The sequence below is a fragment of the Rousettus aegyptiacus genome, unplaced genomic scaffold, assembly GCF_014176215.1.
Source record: "Rousettus aegyptiacus isolate mRouAeg1 unplaced genomic scaffold, mRouAeg1.p scaffold_m13_p_3, whole genome shotgun sequence".
NCBI lineage: Eukaryota > Metazoa > Chordata > Mammalia > Chiroptera > Pteropodidae > Rousettus > Rousettus aegyptiacus.
In genome coordinates, this window is record NW_023416306.1 from 99344687 (window position 1) to 99365373 (window position 20687).

The 20687-nt window shown below is 33.8% G+C and overlaps 1 protein-coding gene and 1 pseudogene across 9 annotated transcripts in view; one reads left to right on the plus strand and one right to left on the minus strand.

Annotated features, from left to right (window-relative positions):
* Positions 1–20687, minus strand: part of NUBPL (nucleotide binding protein like) — a 274966-nt gene that overhangs the window by 179749 nt on the left and 74530 nt on the right. The window lies entirely within an intron of this gene.
* LOC118614963 lies at positions 1562–4738 on the plus strand (annotated as a pseudogene).

The window sequence follows — 20687 nt, forward strand, 5'->3', positions numbered from 1 at the left end:
GAAAACTAATATTACTCGAAGTACCTCCATATCCTTCTCAAACAGAAATTACACCAAAAACCTATAACTCAATAAGACTTGTACTCCAGTTTTCTCTGATCTATCCCTGCCTCCAGTGGCACATACACAATAGAACATTGTCCAAAACAGGAGGTATAAGCCATGCCATGAACTAGAAGAAAAATGATTGGATCATGCATGGTAAGACTCAACATAAACCTGTGCTCCATACAGAAACCAACTCTAGTTAGTAAACCTACTGCTTCTCAAATAAGATGATAATGATAAATATGTTATTTGGAACTTATTTTCTTTGCCTTAGTTTCAGGATCAATGTACAGATAAGTCATTTTTATTTCAAATATCATGGCCGTCAGTTTAAAAATCTTTGTCATCAACTAGACTAAATGTTAATCAGATTATGAATTTCAAGTCACATTTTAACATGAGAATTTTTTTCTCTTCCAATTGAAGAAATAATTTTATTTGATATGATAAATGTATACTTTTGCAAAATTGCATCGAAACAGGCATACAGTCTGATGTTTGATTCTTGTATTTAAAACAGCAATCTAGTTATGAGTATACAAATAAAATTAAAGGTTTAAGTTCTGACCAAGCTACTCTGGCATCAGAGAGCAAAACTATCTGGATGTAAGAAATTAAGTCCTTGAATTAAGCATACTCTCAGTAATTCTGAAATATTAATATACAGGACACCGAGTCAGAGTAAAGAAATACATGCAGATTTCAGACATAAAATGTAACTTTAATGGCCTGAATCAATCAATCGAAATCTCCTCTCTCTTTCAACTCCCCAATCAATGACACATGGGAAAATAGGAATAGGAGCAGGCAGGAAAGACCTGCATTGAGAAAACTTAAGCTAAAACTTGGGCACAAACCAAAAAATCAAAAGAAATGTGTACTAACAATAGAGCCACATTGTCTCTCCTTTAAGGACAGAGGACAAGCTTTATTTACTTTTGTATCTTCAGCCACGTACATATAAACCCAATCAGTGTCTTAAAAAAAAAAAAAAAGCAAACAAACATAGAGAAAGTCAAAAGAGTCCTTCCACATCCTCCTCCCGGCCCTACAACTACTAACCTTTTGGCACCACAGCCCACATTCTTTCCACATAATGTACTCCCTTTCAATACAGTTACCTCCATCCCCACTGTCCCATTCCTCTTTCATCACCCCTCAAAAGCAGCAGAGGTATAGCTACACACACACACACACACACACACACACACACACACACACACACACGCACGCATGCACACACGCACGAGAGCTCAGAATACATTTTAATGATTTTATGAAGACGAGCTACATAAGTGAGCTATGAAGAAATCTCAGGAATGACTAGTTAACACTCCTCAGAGAAGTTCTTTGAAGCAGGAATCTTTTTAGGCATGTGACAGATAATTGGCCTAGCATAACCTAAGCCCAGAAGCAAAAATCTGTAAATCAAAAAGTCATGTGCACCAAAATCAGACATTTAAACGAAAAAATGTTTTGTTGTAAAAATAAGAGCCCGACTATTCTTGCCGTAATGGAGGGCTCCTCTCCACCCACTGGCAGTGTGGACCACAGAAGTCCCTATTTGCAAGGTCAACACAACTCTGACAAACTGGATCTGGATGCATTTAAATTGCCAAATAATTGTGGCAGCAAAGCTCTGTACATGAAACTTTCACCAATACTCCTAAATATGTCCTCTACTTTTTGTAACAACTGAAATCACTGAAATTTGTCAAGTGACACAGTCATTCATAGAAATATGAAACACTTAAAATCAATACTGACAGTTATTGGGTGCTCTGTAGGTTCTGGGTTCTACACTAGGCAGTGCTTTAGGCATGATTACCATAAGAGAAGCTGACTTGTCTACTAATGGCCATCAAACTGAAAGAAAAACCAACTATCCAAAGTAAGGTGTCTTCTTTCTTTTAAGAACTACTCATTTTAAGTTTATTTTTATACTCAATTTCATGGATCCTATCACATTTTAAAAACTATTTGAGTTTAGTTAAATAAGAAACTTTCTGAGCTATGACTAATTCGGTAGTAGTATTTTTGCCTAAAGGCCTATGTATAATACCTTATGCTCCAAAATAGAAAGAGGATTTTTATAAGATGCCTTCATCCTGTATTTTGAAAATGCTGGGCCTCTGTCCTCTCTCTGAAAAACTATCTGTGGCAACAATCCAATTCCTTACTGGGTAATTATAGAATAACTAAATTTTTTGATAAGTTATGTTTTTAAAAAATTTCAGACTGGTTCTCCAAGAATATACAAGGGGGAAGGATAATCTCTTCAATAAAAGGTGTTAGAAACAAATGGACAACCACATGCGAAAGAATGAAACTGAACCCCTATCTTCTGCCATACAAAAAAGTCAACTCAAAACGTATTAAAGAATTGAATGTAGACCTGAAACTGTAAAACTCCTAGACAAAGACAGGAGGTAAGTTCCTTGACATTGGTCTTGGTAATGATTTTCTGTGTTTAACATCAACAGCGAAGGAAACAAAGTAAAAAATAAACAAGCGAAACTACCCCAAACTAAAAAGCTTCTGCACAACAACAAAAATCAACAAAATGAAAGGGCAACCTACTAAATGTGAAAAAAAAAAAATCTGCAAATCATCTATCTGATAAGAACTTATATAATTTAAGGGATAAAGAAAATCTTATTTTTAAAATAGGCAGAAGAACTGAAAAGACATTTTTCCAAAGATATATAAATGGCCAACAATCAGTATCATTCACTCATGTTAGGGAAATGCAAATCAAAACTACAATAAGATATCACTTCACCTGTTAGAATGGCTATCATCAAAAAGACAAGAGATAATATTGTCTTGTTGATATTACCAACAAGATACAAGATAAGTATTGAAGAGGATGTGGAGAAAAGAGAACTTTCATGCATTGTTGGTAGGAATATAAACTGGTGCAGTCACTATGGAAAACAGTATGAAGGTTCATCAAAAAATTGAAAATAGAACTACCATGTGACTCAGCAATCCCACTTCGATGTATGTATCCAAAGAAAATGAAAACAGGATATCAAAGTGATATCTGTACTCCCTTGTTTACTGCAGCATCATTCACAACTAAGATGTGGAAACAACCTAAGTGCCTGTCAATGGATGAATGGATAAAGAGGTGGCATAAACATACAATGGAATATTATTCATCCATGAGAAAGAAAGAAATCCTTACATTTGTGACAACATAACATGGATAGACCTTGAGGGCATTATGTTAAACGAAATAAGCCAGAGAGAAGACAAATACTGCATGGTATCACTTATATGTAGAATTTAAAAAAAAAAAAAAAAAAGCCAAAGTCATAGAATCAGAGAGTAGAAAAGTGGTTGCCAGGGGCCAGGATGTAGGGAAATAAGGAGAGGTTGCTAAAAGGATACAAATTTTCAGCTATACGATGATTTCATTATGAGAATCTATTATAGAACATGGTGATCACAGTTGAGAATACTGTATTGTATAACTTAAATTTACTAAGAGAACAGAACTTAAATGTTCTCACTAAAAATTTTTTTAGAAAGAAAAGAACTAGCTTTCAAAAAACAGTGCAATGTAAAGGTACCTAGAAAAACATCAAATTCACAAAGACAAGAATTTGGTTCACTTAGCACCTACACACGTTTGCACATTCATAATCCATGTTTTATTAATTAATATATACAAATTATACATCCAAAAACAGTGCTATCTCATATACAAAAAATGCTTGGCACAATAATTTTTTAAATAAAGTGGTTCAAACTTCAACCTCCTTTAATGAGAGAATAGTTAAATAAAGTATCATCAATGAACAAACTGGAGGAGTTGCTGTGCACCCAAGGATAGAATTGAGACCCAGCACCCTTTCCTCACCCAGGCCAGGTACCCCTGCCTATTTCTCTTGGTTAAGTTGGGTTCAGTCAAGATTATCACAGTCCCTCCAATGCAGCCTCCACTGCACAAGCACCTGGCTTGAGTGGAAGATCCTGTTCACTTAGTGCCAGCATCCTGACTACTCTGTCTAGATACAAACTTCATATTCAACCTACCAGCAGGAGAGAAGCATGAGGGTCCTAATCAGGCCCAGGATATCTCTGCTGTCCTACCCCTGGAAATGCACAGATACCTATGAATACCAGCAGCAGAGATCCCCCCCGCCTCCCGCAAACCAGTTGGTGAAACAGCTGAGTGAAGTATTTCAGACTGAAAACCCCAAATCAAATCTTCTCCCAGAGCCAGTTCTGCCCCCAGAGGCACTTTCATTTGAATTGGATTTGCCTCTTGGGAACCCAGTGATTCTTTGAGAACCAGATGCCACCTCTGAGTCAGACTGAACTCCCTCCATACAGGTGTTTTCCAAGGAGGAAGCGGGACAGTTCACAGAAACCTCAATATCCACCCAGGGCTCAGACAATTCCTTGAGAGATCCTGAAACTCCCTGATCTAAGCACAATAGAGGGACACCAAATGGCAAGGTACTAAGGAGATCTCCCCTCACCATTCTGCAGGATGAAAACTCCCCTGGGACCCTGACACCACAAGAGAAGCAGCCTTCTCCCGAGTGAAAACGATAGAAAACTATAAGAAGGGAACATTCTGGGAACTGAAAGACTTCTAAACACTGGAGGACAAGCATGGGAGCAAGGTCAGAACCATGACAAGGAAAATCAGCACCTTCCTTTGGTAGAAAATTAGGCTCTGTGTGGCCCCAGCACTGGGTTAGCTGGGGGCCTACTGACATTGTGTTCTCGCACTCCTCCTTCCCTTGGGAGATAAAGAAAAGGCTTGTTTTCTCTGACTCCCCCTAAACTAAGATAGAAATATAAATGTGTGGCATTCATGTAACTTCAAAACTCATTATAAAAGCAATTGCAAAAGAGAAGTCCTAAAAGTGAAATAATCGAAGACAATATTCACGGAATAAGTAAGTGTATTATGATATTTTCATCTCTATATTATTCCCTACAATCTCAAAGGTAGTGTTATCCATGTGACATGCCACAAAAAATCTGTATTGAATACAGAAATAAGTGAAGGAATGAACAAAAGAAGAAATAACCAACTCCACTTAGAATAAAATGTGTCTTGGCAAAGAGCCACATCTAAAGAAGTTTCTAGATCTATAGCACTTACTAAGAGATGGTGACAAAGAGAAGCAGAGAGTGCCAGGTTTCTGACAGAAAGGCCATGATTTAAGACTCTCATATGCCATATACAGAGGGTAGTGAGAGGAACCACCTTGGCCATGGCAAAATGTGACCCACATTGTGCTTCCTGAGGACACAAGGAAGAGAGAGTCTAGTCTTTGCATCATATATATATATATATATATATATATATATATATATATATATATATATAAGAAATATTAGGATGAAAATTATTTCACTAGTAAAACACGTAGTTTTATTCAACAACCATTATGAACAACTTCCCTAAGCATTATTTTGAATGACAACACTTACTTGGAGATATACACGTATATTTTGTTTGCTTGTTTATAACAAAATATATTATTTTCCTTTTTTTTTCCAAAAGTAAAGATCTCATAATTTTATAGTCTCATTTCCTCTATGTATTTATCTGTAAAGTATTTCTCAGTTCCTTCTTGATGGAAGATATAATTATAAGTGTTTCATTATTATTCACATGAGCCAAGAAATGTTAGCCGAATTTTCATATCACACATAAACACATATCACTAAACTTAACCTCTATCTAGATATGAAAAACAGCTTTTAGAAAGATGTGACATTAATTACCCAAAATACAAATATTTTTAAATAAATGCTAAGAGAAAACTTGACATTTTGTGAATTTAAAAAAATCTTTCTGAAGCTTTGCTACAGAGACAATTCTTCCACACATGAGCTTTTGAAAACATTAATAATGAAAATGCCAGCTGATTTTTAAATACTTTTGCTAAGCAAAAATAGTATATATTGTTAATACTTCAAATGTAAAAGATAAATAATGTTCTTAGAATTCAGCAGCTTCACAAACATTTAATTGATTCACTTAACAAATATTTACTGAGTAGCAACCATATTTGCGAGGTATTTTTTTAAAGTTCTGGGAATTTAGAAGTGAATAAGATAGTCAAGATCTTACTACCAGCCTCATGTAACTTATATTCTAATGGGTGGAAACTATCAACAAACAAGTAAATATAAGAAAATGTCAAATAATAAGGGTTCTGATAAAAATAAAACAAGATGAGATGATTGTCACAGCCAGCTCTTCTGGGGTGACATTTAAAGTGAGACCTGATTATCGAGAGGGAATGGATACTAAAGATCTTGAGAGAGAGAGGGTTCCAGATAGAACAGCAAGCTGAAGGGCCCAAGATGAGAATAAACTTGGGGTATTTGAAGGAAAGGAAGAAGTGTACTTTGAGCAAGAGTAAGCATGGTAGAGATGAGGTAAGTAGAGGTCAAATTAGGTAGAGCTTGCTAAAATATAGAGTTTGGTTTATAATCTCTAAAAGATACAGACTCTTCTTGTAAATATAACCACTATCAATATTACCATCACTACACCAAAAGTTTCAATAATAATTTATTAAAATCATCAACTATATTGCCAGTGTTCAAGTTTCCATGTATCGTTTTTTTAAAAGCTTATTGATTCAAATCAGTATCCAATTAATAATTTTCTTAGTCTTTTTAATCTATAGATCATCATTCCTTCACTTTTTTCCTTTGCAACTGATTTGCTAAAAAACTGGATTATTCGTCCTATAGGATTTTCCATATTCAGTATTTCCTGACTGCATCTTCATAGTGTTACTTTAAACTGTTCCTCTGTCTCCTATATGTCCTATAAATTGGTAGTTAGATATAGGGGTTTAATCAAATTCAAGTTCAAATTTCTAGCAAGACTACTCCAGTTGATGATGTAATGTACTCCAACCAGGAGGTGATGTAAAGTGTTCTCACAGATAGACAGGTAGATAGATGAAGAGAGAGTGAAGGAGAGAAGGAAGGAAACAGACAGATAGAAGTATAGGTATAGGTATAGATACAAACATAGACAGATATCACATAGCCTTAGATTGATGATAATACTTCATTAGGAGTTGTAAAATGCTGATAATATAATTCTGTTATTCCTTTATTTATCAGCTGAAATACTTCTGTAAAGAAAAAATTTCCTTCATCAACTATGTGGTTAACAACATAGGAAAACAAAACAAAACAGAATACTTGATTCACTTTATTTTCAAGTTTTGCAAACAATAAGTTGGTTGCCTGGCATGGATGTTTTAAGCAGTTAAATTTTTAAAGATCACTCCGAGTATCTAAAGAATGAAATCAGAGAAACCTCTTGGTAGGCTCTTATAGAATTCTAAATAAATGATGATGGGTTGTACCAGGATGGTAGAGAGATAAAGGGAAGTAAACAGATTAAAGATATATTTTGTAAAGTCTAGAGGACTTTTTGGTAGATTGTATATAGAGAATAAGGTAAACAAAGAAGTCAAGAATGTGTCCTAGATTTTTGGCCTGAGCAACTTGGTTTATGGGAATCACTAAGGGAGAAACAGATTTAGGAAACAAACTGAAATGAACGAAATTAAAACAATATTTACCAAATCTTTATTACTGTTTTTCTTTATCCTGACTGAAAAAAATTAAAATTTTCAGGAAGTTAAAATAGTTTTATGGTCTTTTTCTATAAATAATGCTTTTTGCTGAAATAAAAATAACACTGGATAAAATAAATTTCTTTTTTCCTTAGATAATTCATTTCCTCACCTTTCCCCCATATGTATTGACAAAGGATAAGCTGGGTGAAAAAATTAAAGGATAATAACAAATATTACTTTAATCCAGATTGATTACCAATCTTTCATATCAGCTGATAGATCATCGCAAATACAAAGGATATACAATCAGCCAGGAAACAGAAATAGGAAAAATGAAGCTCAAAAACATTAACCAGTTAATTAGGATTAATCAATTAATCTTGGGGGAAGAGAAGAACTCCAGTTCATCTTTTCGAAGCTAATTTTCCATTCTCCCATTTCTAAGGGAGTACTAATAATTCAAATTATCCTGTTGGGCTTCCCTTGCTTCTCCCTACAGAGTAAGAGGGAGAATATGGAAGATTTAAGAGAGAGGGAGAGAAAAGAGCCTAATCTCAACATATTGCCAATAGCAATAAAAATAATTTATATTACTTTCTAAATGACAAGATTTCTAAAGATGTTACCTAAAGTTTCATACAGAAAAGGAATATCAGATTTGTCACAAATCATTTCTGCATATATAAAAATTTTAGATTGTTACCCCACTTTGATAATATACATTTACAGAATATCTGGTTAACTAATGAGATATAAATGACAAACAAACCACCCCCGTGTAATGAAACATTCATATACGTATTATACCTATGAATAAATTGAAAAAATGTTATTGATCTCCATTAAGTCTTAAAACTATATTTGTGTGTAAATATAGCTTATTTAGTAGTAACTAGGTTCCTGTTTAGAAGAATGTCCTTTTTTAAAATATTCGAACGATAGCTCTGGGTTTCATTTCCCAACATCAATACTGGCTCTGTTAATTGGAGTCTACTAAGTACTCAAAAGCAATAAAAAGAAACAGTTCTTCTAACTAGAAAACAAACTACAAAGGGAGAAAATAGGATAAAAATAAATGTAATTCCAAACTTCACAAATGCAGATTAAATATCTCAATAATTAGAGAAAGGAATATCTTAGACCTTAGAAAACTGTTGAAAGAAAGGAGTCTGAGTTCATTTACAAAAGCTTAAAAGCTATTATGTCTGAAGAATTAAAAAGATTCCATAAGATCTTCAACATAATATACACATTAAAATATTTGAAATAATTCTATTATCCTTTGTACAGTTTAAAATATTTTTTGAATTCTAAGATATAATTACATTTTATTTTATTTTTAAATGCTTTTCTTGACATTTCTTTTCATAGAAAAATAAGTGCTTTGTATTTGTGTGTTTTTCTTACTCAGAATAATCCTGAATGTTTTAATGCAAATCGATTACATCAAACATCTTCACAGATGATAAATTATATTCTGAATATCAATTATTCAAAAATGCAGTCAGAAGGTTTACAAACTGCTTGTTTAAACACAGAACATACAAATTTCAGACAACATATTTATTAACATCATTTGTAAGACAAAATAGGTCCTTTTAATTCAGTATATGACGTAAGGCTGACTGACTCACATAGCCTGAAGTTCCTTTGCTTCTCCATCTTAAAGATCACATATTTTTCTCATTTCCACTTCATATCCACCGCTTCCTCTTGGAAAAAAATTTCCTATGTTTCTTCTTTTTCATTCTCCTTATCTAGATGCTAAGCCTTCCCTACAATAAATGACAGGGGTTTTTTTTCTTCATTAACCTTCTAATATACCATCCTTAACCTGGGTAAGGTGAGAAACAGAGTTATGGCCTACCCTGACAATAGCGAGGCATGTATTTTTCATTCCTTTAAACTTTCTGATTGCTATTTCTTTGACTTCCTCTCAAAAATACTCTGCTTAGTTCTACACTCAACTGTAAGAATTAGAATAATACAGTTCCAAGGAGTTGGTTAGAATGTCATCCTATTACTTTAAATAAAGTAAAGAGATAGCAGACCCAGAATTTCAAGGACTATCTGATCCTGAGAACAACTGTTCTTGGTATTTTAGGTTGATTAGTACCAGGAACACAGCCGATTGTCATGGCAATGTGGTTTTGGCTATTGCATGTTGGAGCAGTGGTCAGATTACGGAACTTTGTGGTATTAATTTTTAAAAAAATTAAGAATGTTTAATATGGAGATGGCATAGAACTTGAGGACTCAATATTTTTATTTTGGAAATATGTTTTTGGTTCCACTGACCCTATCTGGCACAAAGGACTCACTCTGGCATTGAATTGATGGCAGAAATAAAACTTTTCTATGCTTTACATCATTACGACCTGAAAACATATCCAAAGTATAGGGACAGGCTAGCTCCATACTACATAAAAAGATTTCACTAAAGTGGCAGTGTCACTTAATACTTGCTAAGGTAGCTCCTGTGGACCTGTGTCCTTGTACAGGATCTTGGGTTCTCATCAAGGAATTTACAGCAATGTACTCTGAAGACCACCAACCTAGACTGGAAGGGCTGCAGCACCTCTGAATATGTAGCACTGGGGGACTGACTGGCTCCTCTGAGCTGAAACATGTCAGTGGCTGGCTGATGGGGATATAATCTTTGGACTCAAAATTGAGATGTTTTGAGTGAGAGGGAATCTATTGCCAACCCCCACAGATATTGATCCCATCAGAAAAACAAAAAAAATTCCCTTTGAACCATATATCTTTCCATTTCTTACAGGAAATTCAGCTCCATTATAATCTTATGGGACCACCACCATATATGCAGTGTGTCATTGGAAACACTGTTATACGGCACATGACTATAAAGCTTTGAGAGCATATAAAGAAGGTACCGTCTCTATTTTTGAAAAGAAGGATCTGAAATATCGAATAGTTAAATGAGTTGCCCAGAGTCTAATCTAATTGCCTACTTTTGAAATTGAGAAAGCTGAAGGAGGGAGAAGTGGAGTGAAGTCAGCATAAGTAGTAACAGAACTAGAACCTGGGTCCAGCTTCCTTTCAACACAAAGAACTAGAAATGGAGAGTCAGCATGAATTCCAAATTCCATTCTTATATCATAAATTTGACTAGATTGTGGATAAAATTCAGAATAAATTCTGGGGTTGCTCTTTTCTGAGGAAGGCTTAAAAAAAGGCAGTGTTATTCCTGAATGTTATCTGCAACAATGGATAGTTATCACAGTGCTGACTATGTGACTATAAGCTTTTGGAGCACAGGGCATTTCCAGGAATTCAGTCTCTCAGCTGTCCTGTTATAAGCTCCCATTGGACAGCATTTGAACTTATCATGAACAAAGTATTCTTTGTTTCCATTCCTGGCATCTACCTTAGGGTCTAGCAAATATTATTTAGTAAATACGTTCATTAAATAATTAAATGGAAGAAGGGAGAAATTATAACAAAAAAAGTTGAGCAGCCTATGGACGAAGCTAAATAAGTGAAAATTAATGTTAACCTAACAGTATGCATTTTAAAAGTGATGATAAAACCCAGAGGCACAAAAAATAAAAATAAAATAAAGAGTAATATGTCTAAGTCAAAATTATTATACACGCTAAGGATGGAATTTGGAATTCAAACTGGCTCTCTTGATTTCTAGTTTTTTTGCATTGAATGTCTATGTTTCTTACCCTCTTCTTTGGATTTTCCATTTTTTAACATTCCATGTTACATTGTGGACTGTTTCTTCTAACCTATCTTCTGGTTCACTAATTTTCTTTTCAGTTTTATCTAATCTGATGTTAAACCTAATGACTAAATTTTAAATAGTACATTTCAGTTTTAGAACTATTTGGTTCTTTTTTAAATTTGCTAGGTAATTTTTTCTAGTTACCAGTTCCTTGGTAAATTTTCATCCTTAGCATTATTTCTTTGAACATAGGAAGCTTAGTTATTTATAGTCTATGTCTAATAATTCCAGTATCTTATCTTCACTGAGTCGATATCTATTGTCTGTTGTATCAGCTAGTTCTTTCTCATGGGGTCTCTTGTTCTTCTATGCCTGACTACCTGTGCCTGCATGTTGGGCAATGTACTTAAAAAAAAAATGTATTTAAAAAATAAACTATGCATTGGATGATAGCATCCTTCTCCACAGAGAACTTTCACTTGCTTCTCTTAGAGCTACCAATCCAGGACTGTCTTAATCCAAGGTCTAGACTTAAAATTCCCTGATCTAGTAGATGATGGAAGTAGTGCTGTAAGTTCTTAGGAGGGCTAAGCTAGCATTAGTTCACTTCTATTCTAATAGCTCACTATTTTGTGGTTCCAGCTCAGGGTAAGGGGCAAACTACTCTTGGAAGACTCCAGGTTTTAACTTATACCCCTCAGCCTTGTGAGGCATCTGAAATCAGAACTCAGCTTCAAAGCTGCTAAGCTATGATCAATAAACACCCTTAGGACAAAAGTAGTTTTAAAAGAATGGGCTCATTTCTATTAATTCTCATCTTTTCATAGATGCTTCTAATAATTTGTTTTTCATACTTTATCCAACTTCTTTAGTTGTCCTTAGCAGGAGTATTTGTCCAAATTACCTAGACTGTCATTATATAAACAGAATCTTGTTTGTTCTAAATCATTAAATCTGTAAATCTGGAATAAAAGGAAATGTCCTTAACTTACTAAAAGGATCTATAGAAATCTACAGCAAATATCATACTTAATAGTGAAAGAGAAGAAACATTGTCATCAATATCATATATGAGACAAAGCTGCCTGTCACTGTTACTATTAAAAATTCTGGTGATGCTAGACAATGCAACAAGAAAATTAAAGCAATCAAGAGGTTATAAACACTACAAAAAGACAACCTCCCCAGAAATTCTGCTGAAAAACTATTAGAATAAATAACACTAAGATGGCCAAATACAAAAAAATAAAATAAAATAAAAATCGAGTTCCTAGAAAACAGCAATTACTAATTTAAAAAAAAAATGTATACACATACACACACATGCAAAAAGATTCCATGAATGTGGAAATAAGAAGAGTTCAGATGTAGTTAAATTGATACGATGTTTTAATCTTTGAGTTCCACTAAATATAAAACACTCATACACTTAAATGTAGGTTTCTGTGTTATAGATCACTTATAAAAGGGTATGTCTAAGCTTGACCAAAATAAATAAAGTGCTATTTATTTTGTGTTTGTTTAACATGCAAATTATCTAACTCCCTTACTAGATCATACAAGAGGGTAGGGATTGTGCCTGTTTTGTTCATTATTTCATTTTCTGCATATAGTGCCTGGTATAAGTAAATGAACTCGATTTCTGATTCTTAAATTCCTTAATGCTTTTAATTTTGTATAAAGTTCTACATTAATTAAAGGTCACCTTTTATATAGATATTCAGTTTAATAAAAGGATACCAAAATCTCAGGTATGAAATCAGATAATAAATAAGTAATAAGTTTGACTTTCCAGTGGTTTTAAAAACAATTTGAAAGAATGATATAATAGATACATCTAGTGATAGCAACAATGACATCTCACAAAAAGCAGGGGGGTGGGGGGGTCGAAACCAACCATGTTAGTTACTGCAAAGTAACACCACTCAAAGAGGAATAAGGAGACTAAGAACCCCTAACTTACTGTCATTAGACAGTTTTTACTTTCTCAACCCAGAGCTGTCTCCAGAATCTCATTATAAATGATGCTTTTTCAAGTTTCTCTGTTCACAGTAAGCCTAGATCAGATTTCCTACAGGCTTTATAAAGACACTTGTATGTTCTAAGATGGTTCTAACATAATACTTTATGCATCTACTCGGTAAATCCTTTTCAAATAAATCTATCAAAAATTTTACAGCACAACACAGGAAAAGAAATAAACCCATTTAAGTGGCTATCAGTTTCCATTTCCTCACTTGGGTTTAAGGAAAATAAATATCAAGTAAAAAGCACTTGAATCCACTAACAATATGAGAGCTTTAAACATTGTGATACAAAACAGTCAAAAATACTAGCTTCCATTTTTCCCTCCTATATAACAAAACTTGGTTTCAGCTGACAACTGCTATACTAGGTTTCAGCCCAAAGCAATTTAGAAATAGACAAGTCAGAAACTCCTTAAAAATAAATTAGGGTTTATAATGGAAATGCTGACAGATGCTTCTTTATAATAATGCCTGGTGAGACTACTATATTTTAAAATGACTACATCACATGTACGCAAGTGTTGAATATTAAAATGCAACAATGCCTAGCTTATAATTAAATCATGATCATGAATAGTTCAGTAAAATATGTTATAAAGAAAGGGTGATGTGACAAGAAAATATACTGAGTTAAAATATAATGCAAGTAAAGATTTATTAGAACTTGTCATTTAGAAAATTCAAACAAGAGGAAATATCAACATAAATCCTATGAAAAGTTAAAAAGGACAAACTCAGTACGCCCTAAAAACAGACTACCAAAGTGACTGGTGTATACCACAATTACTTATGAAATCACGTCTGTCATAAGATGATCATACCCCTAGATTAAGACCAAAATATAAATTTTAATATATACATATAACTTTTTTAAAAATCTTAGTATTCCAGCTTCTAGAATCTTTGATCAGCTACTCGGCTTTCTGCTAATGCTGCTTTTCTACTATTATACTTCATGCTGTCTTTGTCTTTGACATTGTACGCCACCATTTCCATCGTCCCCTGCTTTTGAACTCTCCATACCTATACTACAACATATATTGGTTGCCAAAGAAATGTGGGGCTAAAAACCCAGCATAAACAATTCTACCACCATCAAAGAAATACGGTAAGCCTTCATTTACTGAGAAGCTAACACTGAAAAATCAACTTCGTGTTTCAAAGTGAAGTAGAAACCTAGAAGCATTACACAGGTAACTTCTTCATTATAAAGCCATATGCAGGCCTCAATACATATCTCATGATACTGGTACACAGTTCATCTTAAAACCAATAATTTATAATGAGTTTTCTTAAATGACATGATTATCTCTAATTTCAAATCCAAAATACTAGATTTGTCTCTTAGCATGGGTGTGTTCCAGTGGGTTACTTACTAAGTCAGTGGTCCTCAACAAGGGACAATTTGCTCCCCAAAGGACATTGGGCAATATCTGGAGACATATTTCATTGTCATGAGTAAGGGGAAGAATGCTATCTGCATCTGATGAGTATTCAGCAGCCATAGAGCTGCTAAAAATCTTACAACGTACAGGAAAGCCCCCCACCCTCAAGAATCACCTGGCCCAAAATATCGATAGTGCCACTGTTTAGAAACCTTCCACTAACTCCTCTGTTTTCTTACCAAGAAGCAATTCCCCATAGTTTCCCTTATCCTGCCTCAAATAAACACTCAAACCATAAACCAAAAATTAGAACTGAATTTCAGACAAAGTGGAGGAGTGAAGTATACAGATTACCTTCAAGCACAACTGACTCATTCACCCATTCAACAAATATATCAGGAATTGTACTAGGCAATGGGGATACTGTGGTGCCCAAGAAAGATAAAATTTCTGTTTTCATGTAGGTTATGTTCTAATGATTCTAATGATTCTCAGGTTGAAGGACTCTTCAAACTAAACAAAAAACCTTCAATGCTTGACATATTCTGGGAAACTGATGTAGCTATGCACACAGTTCCCAATAATAGAGCATTCACTCTATTTTTGGAAATGTCTTTATTTCAATGAACCAAAATAACCTTTCCTGTAGTTTTCACCCTCTGATCACAGTTCTGCTCTCTCGAGTCATAAAGAACAAATTCCTGTTCCAAATGACAGACCTTTATACATTTAAAGACAGCTATCATACATCTCTGAATTTTGTATCCTAAAAGCTAAAATAATTCCACCAGTACCTCTGACATTTCTTCCAAAGACATGATCCTTAAGATTGGAAGGAAATGAGTAAAAATACTAAGGCTTTTGAAGAATTTAGGCTATGAATTAGTAAATGGTAAATTTTCTTGAACTATCCTTTTCAAACAGATAATATTGATTTTAATAAGAAAGAATGTAACATTTACTAACACCCATATACAAAGCGATATCATTGACAGTTTGAATTCATTATCACATTTAATTACCATAACAATCCAATGAAGTACATAATATTTTCAATAATTTGGACATGAAGAAATCAGGCTCAGAAAGAGCAAAGGAAGTCATTCAAAGATCATATCTTTTCTTCAGCTCATGTACTTTTCACTATATCATGTTAACTAAAAATGGTGCTTGTTTTCACATGTTAACTCAATTATTGACCTTTCATTATTTCTATAACCCAGTTTTATAATGAAGCTAAATATCAGGTAGTTTATGTTTACATAAAGAAGAACCCTGTTCTAACAAAAAAACATTCTAATTTAAAGTGCCTTTCAATAGGAATATATATATATATGTATATATATATATTCTTATCCTACCTACATAACTCTCCATACAGATACACTGAATTCTGCTTCATTAGCAAATTCTATGTAATACATGCTTTCTTGAGTTGCTATTTATTAAGAAAATAATTTAACTGAGAAAGACATTTATTTAAAATTTATGTACATATTAGCTATATTGGAATAATATAGAATGCTAGCAATTCTTAAAACTCATTTATAAGAGTCAGGCAGTATAATATAATGGCAGGAATTAATAAAATGGACTGGATTTGTAGTACCGAACAGCTTCTAAACCTCTTTGGGTCTCTGTGTTCTAACATAAAAATGGAGAAAATAATATCGGAGTATTATAACAGGCTCTGAATTGGTCTCTCTTCTTCCATTCTTCTTGCCCTTTTCTTCCCACTCCATATCTTTCTATTCTCTACACATACCAAATTTTTAAAACAAAAATCATAGCTTGTCACTACACTGCTCAAAAACCCCCAGTGGCTTTCATCCTATTTGGAAAAAAAATCCAGAATCCTACCATAGCCTGTTAGATCCTAGATGATCTAGTCCCTGGCTTCCTTGCTCACTTTTTGTACTTGCTCCTCCACTTTGAATGTTCTTACCCCCAAAGACCTGGATGGCTCGCTCTCCTTCCTTCTATTCAAGTATGTTTTAAATATCACCATCTCAGATAAGCTTTCCCTTGGTATTCTCTATTGTCTTATCTTTCTTCACTGTCATGTATGATTTTTAAAATATTGATGTTGGCCTTTGGGAAGTTTTTGAAAACTAGAGAGCTAGAGACATAGAGATAGAAAGCCAGTGGCATAAGATGATAATTACAAGTCATAAAGTAATTAAGTGCCTCCAAAAGGCTTCTGAAATTCTACTCCTTATAGAATTTATAATTTTTCCTTTAACCTGATTTGCTTAGATCTCATTTGCCCAGGCACAGTACCAGGTCACAGAGGTGGATCACAAAATGTTAAGCGTGGAGCATTATAATTTCTTTCTTTAATATTTTTTCAAGATGTTGGTTTTTCTGAAAACCAAAACCAAAACATACTCTGGCCTTGAACAATTACAAAAGACATGAATCACCAAAGCTACCCCAGAGGCAATGCATACATTAACCATTCAAATGAGATTACATGCGAGGCAGCTGAGGTGCAATGAAAGAGTCCCTTCCCAGGTATATATATGACCTTATATGCAAGCTACTTAGCTTCTTACTTGTAAAACAGAAAAAAAAAAATTACTCCAACTCATAAAAATATTATGAAAGTGAGATAAAATTAAGAAAATAAGAATTCCACCTATAAATTAAGCCACTCTAAATGTCTGCTCTCTCAGCTCGTAGAATATAAACTCAGGCAGTAGTATGGAATCTACTGGAAGTGCTTTAGACTTTTTGTTTAATGTCCACAATACGTGGCACAGATTCAGTAAATGTTGGCCTTGTTTAAATTATATAGGAGAAACACTGACAATTCCCCAAAGTTTAGATGGTAAAAAGAATCAGAAAAAAAAGAGCCATTTATCGTAGGCTTTTTGAGTAACTAAAGTAGTAAAACTGATAACCATATACTTTACAAAGTGGAACCAGCACTTCTCTAGACTTGAAAAACCCTGACATTGTTATCATTCATGACTTCTCAAATTTCATGTTATTTTCTTACTCATTTGTTCATTCAGTCAACATATCTTGAAATTCAACTACATGCTACACACTATTCTAGGTGTTACAGATTAAAAGATCAGGGCTTGGTCTCTCACCTACTAATAAAGGAAGAGCTTTTTAAAACAGTTAAGCTTAAGGATTATGGAAGCTCTGAGTAGAAAATCAATTATTTTAAGAAAGGCTTTTATAGCAGTGCTATCTAACATAAGTTTCAGTAATGATGAAAATGTTCTTTAATATGTACTATCCAATACAATAGCCACCAGCCACATGTGGCTATTGAGCACTTAAAATGTGGCTAATTGACTAAGGAACTGAATTTTAAATTTTAATAGCTTCATGTAGCTAGTAATTACTGTATTGGACAGCAGAGCTGTACAGAATATGTACTATGTGAGCTGAAGTCTTGAAAAAAAAGGCAGTGAGGAATTAAAAGGAGTAGAAGATAGTATATTCTAGGCAATGAAAGGGCACAAACTGCATGCAGGGCTGTGAGAACACCTTAATGTGTTCAGGAAAGGCTGCCTGGGATATGTGGAAAGTGGAAAAGTGAGAAATGAGGTTAAAAGGCTTAGATAGGGCCAAAATACGAATGCCCTTGAATACCAGGCTATGGAGTTAAACATCGGGCAGCAGACAATAGGAAAACATCAAAGACTTCAAAACAAGGGAATATATGACCATATTCCAGCTTTAGCAAGGCAAGCTGACCATAAGATGATTGATACATTGAAAGAAGAAACCATAACTTGCACTATGCCAAGTTAGATGATAAAGACTCAGACTACTGTAATCACAGTGAGAACAGAGCTGAAGAACGAATTCAAGAAGTATTTTTGATATAAAATTAAAGGGATGTGGTGGACAAGAATAAACCAAAGTAAATACTACTGAGATACTAGCCTAGGAAACCAGATAATGCAGGCACTTTCTACAGTGACTGAAGGGATAAAGTCTACACGCTCCTGCTCAAAGTTATTTGTAAGAAAAAAATCTAAATATCTATTAATAACTTAAAAGTTAAATAAATTATGAAATCATTTAAGATAGCGTATTACATATTTATTAAAAGCATTTTTAAAGAATATATAATATCAGGGTAAAATGTTCATGATCTGTTAAATGAAATAAGTATGCCACAAAGCAACACATATAGCATTACCCTGGTTTTGTTTTATATACTGGCAGAATTTTTTAAATTAAAAAATATGCCAAAAAGTCAACAGTGGCTTAACTTTGATGAGCCATTATAATCTCTTTCTTGAATATTTTTTCTAATTGTCTAATTATACTAATTATTCTAAAATACTATAGAATTTTTTTTATTTAAAAATAAATTTTTGCTCTAAAGCACTGTACCTTAAAGCACTGGAGCCTGTGGAAATCACATGATACCACTTATATGTGGGATATAAACCTAAAAGCAACAAATGAACAGGACAAACAGAGACTCAGGGACATGGACAATGAATTAGAGAGTAGGGGGTGGGGGAGGAGCGAGGAGGTAGATGGGATAAGGAGGGTAAAATATAGGGGTGTAGGGGGAAGGTGAAGTGGGTAAAGGGATCAAATTTATGGAAGCTGAAGGGAACTGGGCTTTGGGTGGTAATCACACAATAGAATATACAGATGTCAAATGATAATGTACACTTGAAAATTATATAATTGTATTAAACAATGTTACTCCAATAAACTTAATTTAAAAAAATGTACCACAATTACAAAGTACAAAATATGATTATTTCCCATTTATTTATAATGTCTTACATATGATTTATGTATGTAAACATGTAACAACAAGTAGGGGTTTGGTATAAACGTATATTATATGTAGTTATGCAAAAAAGAGATTTATTCTGCTCATATTCAATTCCAATTACTCAGGTGGATTTATATAGAGCAGACACTATATGCTGAAGCAGCAGCTGAGCAAATACTAATCTTTTTATATGTACATGCCAGTTCCTTTTTGCATTTAACAAAACCTGGCTTTCCAAGTTCTAAATTTAGATTTACAAGAAAATCCTGACCTGGTAGAGAAAATCCTACTACGGAGTATATGGCTACAGCAAATGCTCCTACATCCTGAGTGTGAATAAAATATATATTAAATAAGCAATGTAATAATGTTCTTCATTAAATAGAAAATAAATAGAATTTTTCAACTGTAATTTTAATCTCCTTGCCATAAAATAGGTTGTTATTTGTCTTGAGAAACCACATATACATTATAAAGAGAATTTTAACCTAACGTTCCCAGCCATATGACAAGTCTTTTTCTGATCATTTTATAGAAGGAGAAAATAAAGGGCTAGAATTAAAAGCATGTTTCTATTTTAGATATTCAGAAACTTGATTTGATTTCCTTACTAAAATTAGTTTTATGTCTTATTTTTGTGTTTTCTATTAAAATATACTGGTAGAGAGGCAGTATTTTTTCTGGGACACTTTGTAAATAAGCCCCAGAGCTAAGTAATCCCGATAGCCTCACTCAAAGTGAGATAGTGTCAAGTGTAGGATTAGGGCCAGGTCTCCTCACTTAAAATCTAGTGCTCTTCTCTGAGGAGGTTACAGTTCTTAAATTAAAATATATTTTCTCTGAGATTTGAAAAAGGGAGCACATTTTAGATACTAGTTAGTGACACTTGAGAACATCAGCTAGCATTCAAACCCAGAAACTGCTTTAGATGTTTTGGCTAACTACCTCATACTACATAGTGGGTAAGAATCACTAAAATAATCACTCCAAAACAAAGAGAATTCAGAAATCTGCAAGAGCAATTAACCACCAGTATTTTACTATGTTTCTATGATCTGATGTCCATTTCCATGGAAACAGAATAAGAAGTGAGAGGCAGCCAAGAGAAGAGATGTCAGAACTTGTCAGGTTCAGTGGCTGGAGCTGAAAGCTGCAAATGCTTTTTTTTTTTTTTTACAAACAGTATCA